Below are 8,413 nucleotides of genomic sequence, written 5' to 3'. Positions count from 1 at the left end.
CAACTATCTCAATGTCACCCCTGCCTTAGTCACCTACTGTCCCCGTCACCACTGCCTCAGTCACTCCAGATCTTCCTGTCACCCCTGCCTCAGTCACCCACTCTCTCCCTGTCACCCATGCCTCAGTCACCCACTATATCCCCTGTCATCCCTGCCTCAGTCACCCACTATATCCCTGTCATCCCCGTCTCCCCAGTTATATGCTACCTCCCTGTCACCCACTATTACCCTATACACTTGGGGTTAAAATTGTATGACCAAGCTCTTTTCTTTTCAGCGCACGCTGTCCCTTTACAAAGTTTATCCCATCAAGGGGCGGCAAAATTTGTTTTTGCTTGCCAAAATAAATAAGCTTGAGCCGGCCCTGGGACACACACACACACACACACACACACACACACACACACACACACACACACACACACACAATAAAAGGGAGTAGTTGAGACACACAGAGAGGCAAGGAACTAGGGGGGGAGGGAGAGACACACAGGGGGACAAAGGGGCATATTCAATAGTATTTCCCCGTGGCTACCACCAGGGGGCACACCACAGAGAACTTCAATGGTTGCTCCGTTTAGAAGCCCAGTAGACATGGGGCTGAAATTTTTTCTCGCAGTCTCCTGAGGTGCGAGAATAAACGTGTGGAAACCCAGCACTTTGGTTGTCTAAACGGGAGTTTAGACGGGTTCAGCTGTTCTCAGTTTAAACGGGTTTAACTGTTTGTAGGCGGCTAAACCTGATCTGTTTGGGTGCGACATGCGTGATGTGCATGGCCACCCAAACACAAATGAATAGTGACCATTGTTTAAGCATCTAAAAAGTCCTGTGTAGACAGCATTTTTTAGATGCTCAAAACAATTGAATTAATGATAATAGAATGATGGGGGAAACAATGCAGGAGGAGATAATGGTTTGGCTGAGAGACGACGATGGGTGGGAGATGATGGTGTGCAGAGAGATGAAGCAGGGAGAGGTGATGGTGTGCTGAGACGACACATGAAGAGGTAATGGTGTGCTCACAGACTACGCAGGGGGAGGTGATGGGGTGTTGAGATATGATACAGGGGGAGGTGATGGTGTGCTCAGAGAAGACGCAGGGGTAGGTGGTGGTGTGCTCAGAGAAGATGCTGGGGTAGGTGATGGTGTGCTCAGAGACGACACAGGGAGTAGGTGATAGTGTGACTGAGACGCAGCAGGGGAGATGATGTAGCTGAGAGACGCAAGGGATAGAATGTGACATAGGTTACACGAGTCTGGTTGAACCGCTGTTCTGTAATGATGACCTTGTTAATATTCCCAAACAAACATGCATCTTCAGGACGATGTGATCTCCTACATGAATAGTGAATACCAACTGAAGACGACGTCTGCCTTAGAGGATACATTTCTTCAGAGGTTCCATATTGTGAGAAACCATCATATAGGTAAGGTTCATGTGGAATTGAAACGAATGGGGCAGATGTATTAAGCCTGGAGAAGTGATAAAGCAGTGATAAGTGAAAGGTGTTAACGCACCAGCCAGTCAGCTCTTAACTGTCAATTTACATATTGGAGCTGATTGGCTGGTGTGTTATTACCCCTGATGGCTGAATGCAGAAGGTTTAAAGCAAATAAAATCTCTGATTACAAAACGTGGAATAACTTTGTAAATGAATGCAAATGGTTTAGAAAACAGAACTCCGGTGATACTTGCAAAGCACATAGGGGGTCATTCCGAGTTGTTCGCTCATTGCAAATTTTCGCTATGCTGCGATTTGTTGCAAAATGTGCATGCGCTTAGTTATTTAACTTTGCTGTGGATTCTGCTGCGCTTTTCAGTCGCACTAATGATTGGTGAGTGATTGACAGGAAATGGGCGTTCCTGGGTGGTAACTGAGCGTTTTCCGGGAGTGTGATAAAAAACGTAGGCGTGTCAGGGAAAAATGCAGGAGTGTCTGGAGAAACGGGGGAGTGGCTAGCTGAACGCAGGGCGTGTTTGTGACGTCAAACCAGGAACTAAACGGACTGAGCTGATCGCAATCTGTGAGTAGGTCTGGAGCTACTCAGAAACTGCAAATAATTATTTATTAGCAGTTCTGCTACTCTTTCGTTCGCTTTTCTGACACTACAGAAAGGTTGTTTTAGATGTCTCAATTGTACGACTTGCAGAGCTCTCACCGCTGGTAAATTTTTTCATAACCCCTTTAGTGGTAAAAAATACTTTATTCAGCATAGGGTCACATGTACCACTAAATTTATCATTTATATGATTACTTGCCCCTGTGGCCTCAACTATGTTGGCAAGACCGACCGCACCCTACGCGAGAGGATTGCCAACCATAGAATGGCCATTAGGAACGCCTTAGCGACTGGTCGGAGTGACCAACCAGTCTCACGCCATTTCTTACAGGCAAAGCATAGTGTTGCCTGTTTAAAATACATGATAATTGATCATGAACCTTTGAGACAGCATGGCGGTGATAGATCGCTCAGATTGCTACAGAAAGAATCCAGATGGATTTATGAGTTACAAACACTTGCTCCCCGGGGACTTAACGAAACCCTGGGACTCCATTGTTTTCTCTGAATTGTACTTGTTGTAACATTATCGGTGTGCTGTTTATATCCTTGATATGCTCTGTTTTATCAGTATTCTCATCTTTATGTCTGCCATCTTTCAGTAAGGTTGGGTACGGACTCCCTGTTCCAAACCGCTGCAATATGTTTTTAAATACATTCACTAATTGTTTGTATCTGTATGGTATTGTGTTACTGTTTGTATTTGCTACACATAGATCGGCATTCCGCTGATCTTGTCTGAAACTGTGGATTTTTGTTTATGGTTGCCCCGGTTACGCGACGAGCGGTGATGACGTCATATGTGGGCGTCGGCACCCGCGCCGGAGCTGTTCTGACACGCTGTGAGCATTTATAAGGTTTGTGTTTCACTGTTTATATTGTCCTGATGAAGAAGTAAACACTTCGAAACGTTGCCTCACCCTGCTTGTTGCCTGACATTATTTCTGAGTGCCGCCCATCTGCTTGCTATTTTGGACCTTAAGCTATTGAGGTACCTAGGAGGGCACCAGGCAAGTAATCGTTGTTATTATGGAGTGCTGCCACAATTGCTATTTATATATTATATATTATATATATATATATATAAAATGATTTTTATACAGTAGAGTTGTGGGTACTGCATATGTGGATTAAGTAAATGAGAGGGGATAAATAATAAGAATTTACTTACCGATAATTCTATTTCTCGGAGTCCGTAGTGGATGCTGGGGTTCCTGAAAGGACCAGGGGAATAGCGGCTCCGCAGGAGACAGGGCACAAAAAGTAAAGCTTTTAACCATGTGGTGTGTACTGGCTCCTCCCCCTATGACCCTCCTCCAAGCCTCAGTTAGGTACTGTGCCCGGACGAGCGTACACAATAAGGAAGGATCTTGAATCCCGGGTAAGACTCATACCAGCCACACCAATCACACCGTACAACTTGTGATCTAAAACCCAGTTAACAGTATGATAACAGAGGAGCCTCTGAAAGATGGCTTCCTACAACAATAACCCGATGAAGGCAACAATAACTATGTACAATTATTGCAGATAATCCGCACTTGGGATGGGCGCCCAGCATCCACTACGGACTCCGAGAAATAGAATTATCGGTAAGTAAATTCTTATTTTCTCTATCGTCCTAGTGGATGCTGGGGTTCCTGAAAGGACCATGGGGATTATACCAAAGCTCCCAAACGGGCGGGAGAGTGCGGATGACTCTGCAACACCGAATGAGAGAACTCCAGGTCCTCTTTTGCCAGGGTATCAAATTTGTAGAATTTTACAAACGTGTTCTCCCCCGACCACGTAGCTGCTCGGTAGAGTTGTAATGCCGAGACCCCTCGGGCAGCCGCCCAAGATGAGCCCACCTTCCTTGTGGAATGGGCTTTTACAGATTTTGGCTGTGGCAAGCCTGCCACAGAATGTGCAAGTTGAATTGTGCTACAAATCCAACGAGCAATCGACTGCTTAGAAGCAGGAGCACCCAGCTTGTTGGGTGCATACAGTATAAACAGCGAGTCAGATTTTCTGACTCCAGCCGTCCTTGAAATGTATATTTTTAAAGCTCTAACAACGTCCAACAACTTGGAGTCCTCCAAGTCGCTTGTAGCCGCAGGCACTACAATAGGCTGGTTCAGGTGAAACGCTGATACCACCTTAGGGAGAAAATGCGGACGCGTCCGCAGTTCTGCCCTATCCGAATGGAAAATTAGATATGGGCTTTTGTAAGATAAAGCCGCCAGTTCTGACACTCTCCTGGCTGAAGCCAGGGCTAGTAGCATGGACACTTTCCATGTGAGATATTTCAAATCCACCTTTTTTAGTGGTTCAAACCAATGGGATTTGAGGAAATCTAAAACTACGTTTAGATCCCACGGTGCCACCGGAGGCACTACAGGGGGCTGTATACGCAGTACACCCTTAACAAAAGTCTGGACCTCAGGAACTGAGGCCAATTCTTTTTGGAAGAATATTGACAGGGCCGAAATTTGAACCTTAATAGATCCCAACTTGAGACCCATAGACAATCCTGATTGCAGGAAATGCAGGAATCGACCCAGTTGAAATTCCTCCGTCGGAGCACTCCGATCCTCGCACCACGCAACATATTTTCGCCAAATGCGGTGATAATGTTTCGCGGTTACTTCCTTCCTTGCTTTAATCAAAGTAGGAATGACTTCTTCCGGAATGCCTTTTCCCTTTAGGATCCGGCGTTCAACCGCCATGCCGTCAAACGCAGCCGCGGTAAGTCTTGAAACAGACAGGGACCTTGCTGAAGCAGGTCCCTTCTCAGAGGTAGAGGCCACGGATCGTCCGTGATCATCTCTTGAAGTTCCGGGTACCAAGTCCTTCTTGGCCAATCCGGAGCCACTAGTATCGTTCTTACTCCTCTTTTCCTTATAATTCTCAATACCTTTGGTATGAGAGGCAGAGGAGGAAACACATACACCGACTGGTACACCCAAGGCGTTACCAGCGCGTCCACAGCTATTGCCTGCGGGTCTCTTGACCTGGCGCAATACCTGTCCAGTTTTTTGTTGAGGCGAGACGCCATCATGTCCACCATTGGTCTTTCCCAACGGGTTACAAGCATGTGGAAAACTTCTGGATGAAGTCCCCACTCTCCCGGGTGAAGGTCGTGTCTGCTGAGGAAGTCTGCTTCCCAGTTGTCCACTCCCGGGATGAACACTGCTGACAGTGCCATCACATGATTCTCCGCCCAGCGAAGAATCCTCGCAGCTTCTGCCATTGCACTCCTGCTTCTTGTACCGCCCTGTCTGTTTACATGGGCGACTGCCGTGATGTTGTCCGACTGGATCAACACCGGTTTTCCTAGAAGCAGAGGTTCTGCCTGACTTAGAGCATTGTAGATTGCTCTTAGTTCCAGAATGTTTATGTGAAGAGACATCTCCAGGCTCGACCACACGCCCTGGAAGTTCCTTCCTTGTGTGACTGCTCCCCAGCCTCTCAGGCTGGCGTCCGTGGTCACCAGGATCCAATCCTGTATGCCGAATCTGCGGCCCTCCAATAGATGAGCGCTCTGCAACCACCACAGAAGAGATACCCTTGTCCTTGGAGACAGGGTTATCCGCCGGTGCATCTGCAGATGCGACCCTGACCATTTGTCGAGGAGATCCCTCTGGAAAATTCTTGCGTGGAATCTGCCGAATGGAATTGCTTCGTAAGAAGCCACCATTTTTCCCAGGACTCTTGTGCATTGATGTACAGACACCTTTCCTGGCTTTAGGAGGTTCCTGACAAGTTCGGATAACTCCTTGGCTTTTTTCCTCCGGGAGAAATACCTTTTTCTGAACCGTGTCCAGAATCATCCCTAGGAACAGCAGACGTGTTGTCGGAATTAACTGGGATTTTGGAATATTCAAAATCCACCCGTGCTGTTTTAGCACTTCTTGAGACAGTGCTACTCCCATCTCTAGCTGTTCTCTTGACCTTGCCCTTATTAGGAGATCGTCCAAGTATGGGATAATTAACACGCCTTTTCTTCGAAGAAGAATCATCATCTCGGCCATTACTTTGGTAAAGACCCGAGGTGCCGTGGACAATCCAAACGGCAGCGTCTGAAACTGATAGTGACAGTTTTGTACGACGAACCTGAGGTACCCCTGGTGTGAGGGGTAAATTGGGACGTGGAGATACGCATCCTTGATGTCCAAGGATACCATAAAGTCCCCTTCTTCCAGGTTCGCTATCACCGCTCTGAGTGACTCCATCTTGAACTTGAACTTTTTTATGTACAGGTTCAGGGATTTCAGATTTAGAATAGGTCTTACCGAGCCGTCCGGCTTCGGTACCACAAATAGAGTGGAATAATACCCCTTTTCCTGTTGTAAAAGGGGTACTTTGACTATCACCTGCTGAGAGTACAGCTTGTGAATGGCTTCCAAGACCGTCACCCTGTCGGAGGGGGACGTTGGTAAAGCAGACTTCAGGAAACGGCGAGGTGGAGACGTCTCTAGTTCTAACCTGTACCCCTGAGATATTATCTGCAGGATCCAGGGATCTACCTGCGAGTGAGCCCACTGCGCGCTGAAATTCTTGAGACGACCGCCCCCGAGTCCGCTTGAGAAGCCCCAGCGTCATGCGGGGGAGGGCTTCTGTTCCTGGGAAGGAGCTGCCTGTTGCTGTCTCTTCCCCTTTCCTCTGCCTCGTGGCAGATATGAATATCCCTTTGCTCTCTTGTTTTTAAAGGAACGAAAGGGCTGCGGTTGAAAAGTCGGTGTCTTTTTCTGTTGGGGAGTGACTTGAGGTAAAAAGGTGGATTTCCCGGCTGTAGCCGTGGCCACCAAATCCGATAGACCGACTCCAAATAACTCCTCCCCTTTATACGGCAAAACTTCCATATGCCGTTTTGAGTCCGCATCGCCTGACCACTGTCGCGTCCATAAACTTCTTCTGGCCGAAATGGACATAGCACTTACCCGTGATGCCAGCGTGCAGATATCCCTCTGTGCATCACGCATATAAAGAAATGCATCCTTTATTTGCTCCAAAGACAGTAAAACATTGTCCCTATCCAGGGTATCAATATTTTCAATCAGGGACTCTGACCAAGCTACTCCAGCACTGCACATCCAGGCTGTCGCTATAGCTGGTCGTAGTATAACACCTGTATGTGTGTATATACTTTTTTGGATATTTTCCATCCTCCTATCTGCTGGATCTTTAAGTGCGGCCGTCTCAGGAGAGGGTAACGCCACTTGTTTTGATAAGCGTGTGAGCGCCTTGTCCACCCTAGGAGGTGTTTCCCAGCGCGCCCTAACCTCTGGCGGGAAAGGGTATAAAGCCAATAACTTCTTTGAAATTAGCATTTTTTTATCGGGGGCAACCCACGCTTCATCACACACCTCATTTAATTCTTCTGATTCAGGAAAAACTATAGGTAGTTTTTTCACACCCCACATAATACCCTGTTTAGTGGTACCTGTAGTATCAGCTATATGTAACGCCTCCTTCATTGCCAAAATCATATAACGTGTGGCCCTACTGGAAAATACGGTTGATTCGTCACCGTCACCACTGGAATCAGTGCCTGTGTCTGGGTCTGTGTCGACCGACTGAGGCAAAGGGCGTTTTACAGCCCCTGACGGTGTTTGAGGCGCCTGGACAGGCACTAATTGATTGTCCGGCCGTCTCATGTCGTCAAACGACTGCTTTAGCGTGTTGACACTATCCCGTAATTCCATAAATAAAGGCATCCATTCTGGTGTCGACCCCCTAGGAGGTGACATCCCCATATTTGGCAATTGCTCCGCCTCCACACCAATATCGTCCTCATACATGTCGACACACACGTACCGACACACAGCAGACACACAGGGAATGCTCTAAACGAAGACAGGACCCCACTAGCCCTTTGGGGAGACAGAGGGAGAGTCTGCCAGCACACACCAAAAGCGCTATATATGACAGGGATAGCCTTATAATAAGTGCTCCCTATATAGCTGCTTTAAATATATATAATGCCACAATTTTGCCCCCCCTCTCTTGTTTTACCCTGTTTCTGTAGTGCAGTGCAGGGGAGAGACTGGGAGCCTTCCTGACCAGCGGAGCTGTGAGAGGAAAATGGCGCCGTGTGCTGAGGAGATAGGCCCCGCCCCTTTTTCGGCGGGCTCGTCTCCCGCTCTTCAATGGATTCAGGCAGGGGTTAAATATCTCCATATAGCCCCCGGAGGCTATATGTGAGGTATTTTATGCCTAAAAAAGGTTTCTCATTGCTGCCCAGGGCGCCCCCCCCCCAGCGCCCTGCACCCTCAGTGACTGCCGTGTGAAGTGTGCTGAGAGCAATGGCGCACAGCTGCAGTGCTGTGCGCTACCTTAAGAAGACTGAGGAGTCTTCTGCCGCCGATTC

The sequence above is a fragment of the Pseudophryne corroboree genome, chromosome 3 (assembly GCF_028390025.1).
Source record: "Pseudophryne corroboree isolate aPseCor3 chromosome 3, aPseCor3.hap2, whole genome shotgun sequence".
Classification (NCBI taxonomy): domain Eukaryota; kingdom Metazoa; phylum Chordata; class Amphibia; order Anura; family Myobatrachidae; genus Pseudophryne; species Pseudophryne corroboree.
Note: the sequence above shows the minus strand (reverse complement) of the source record.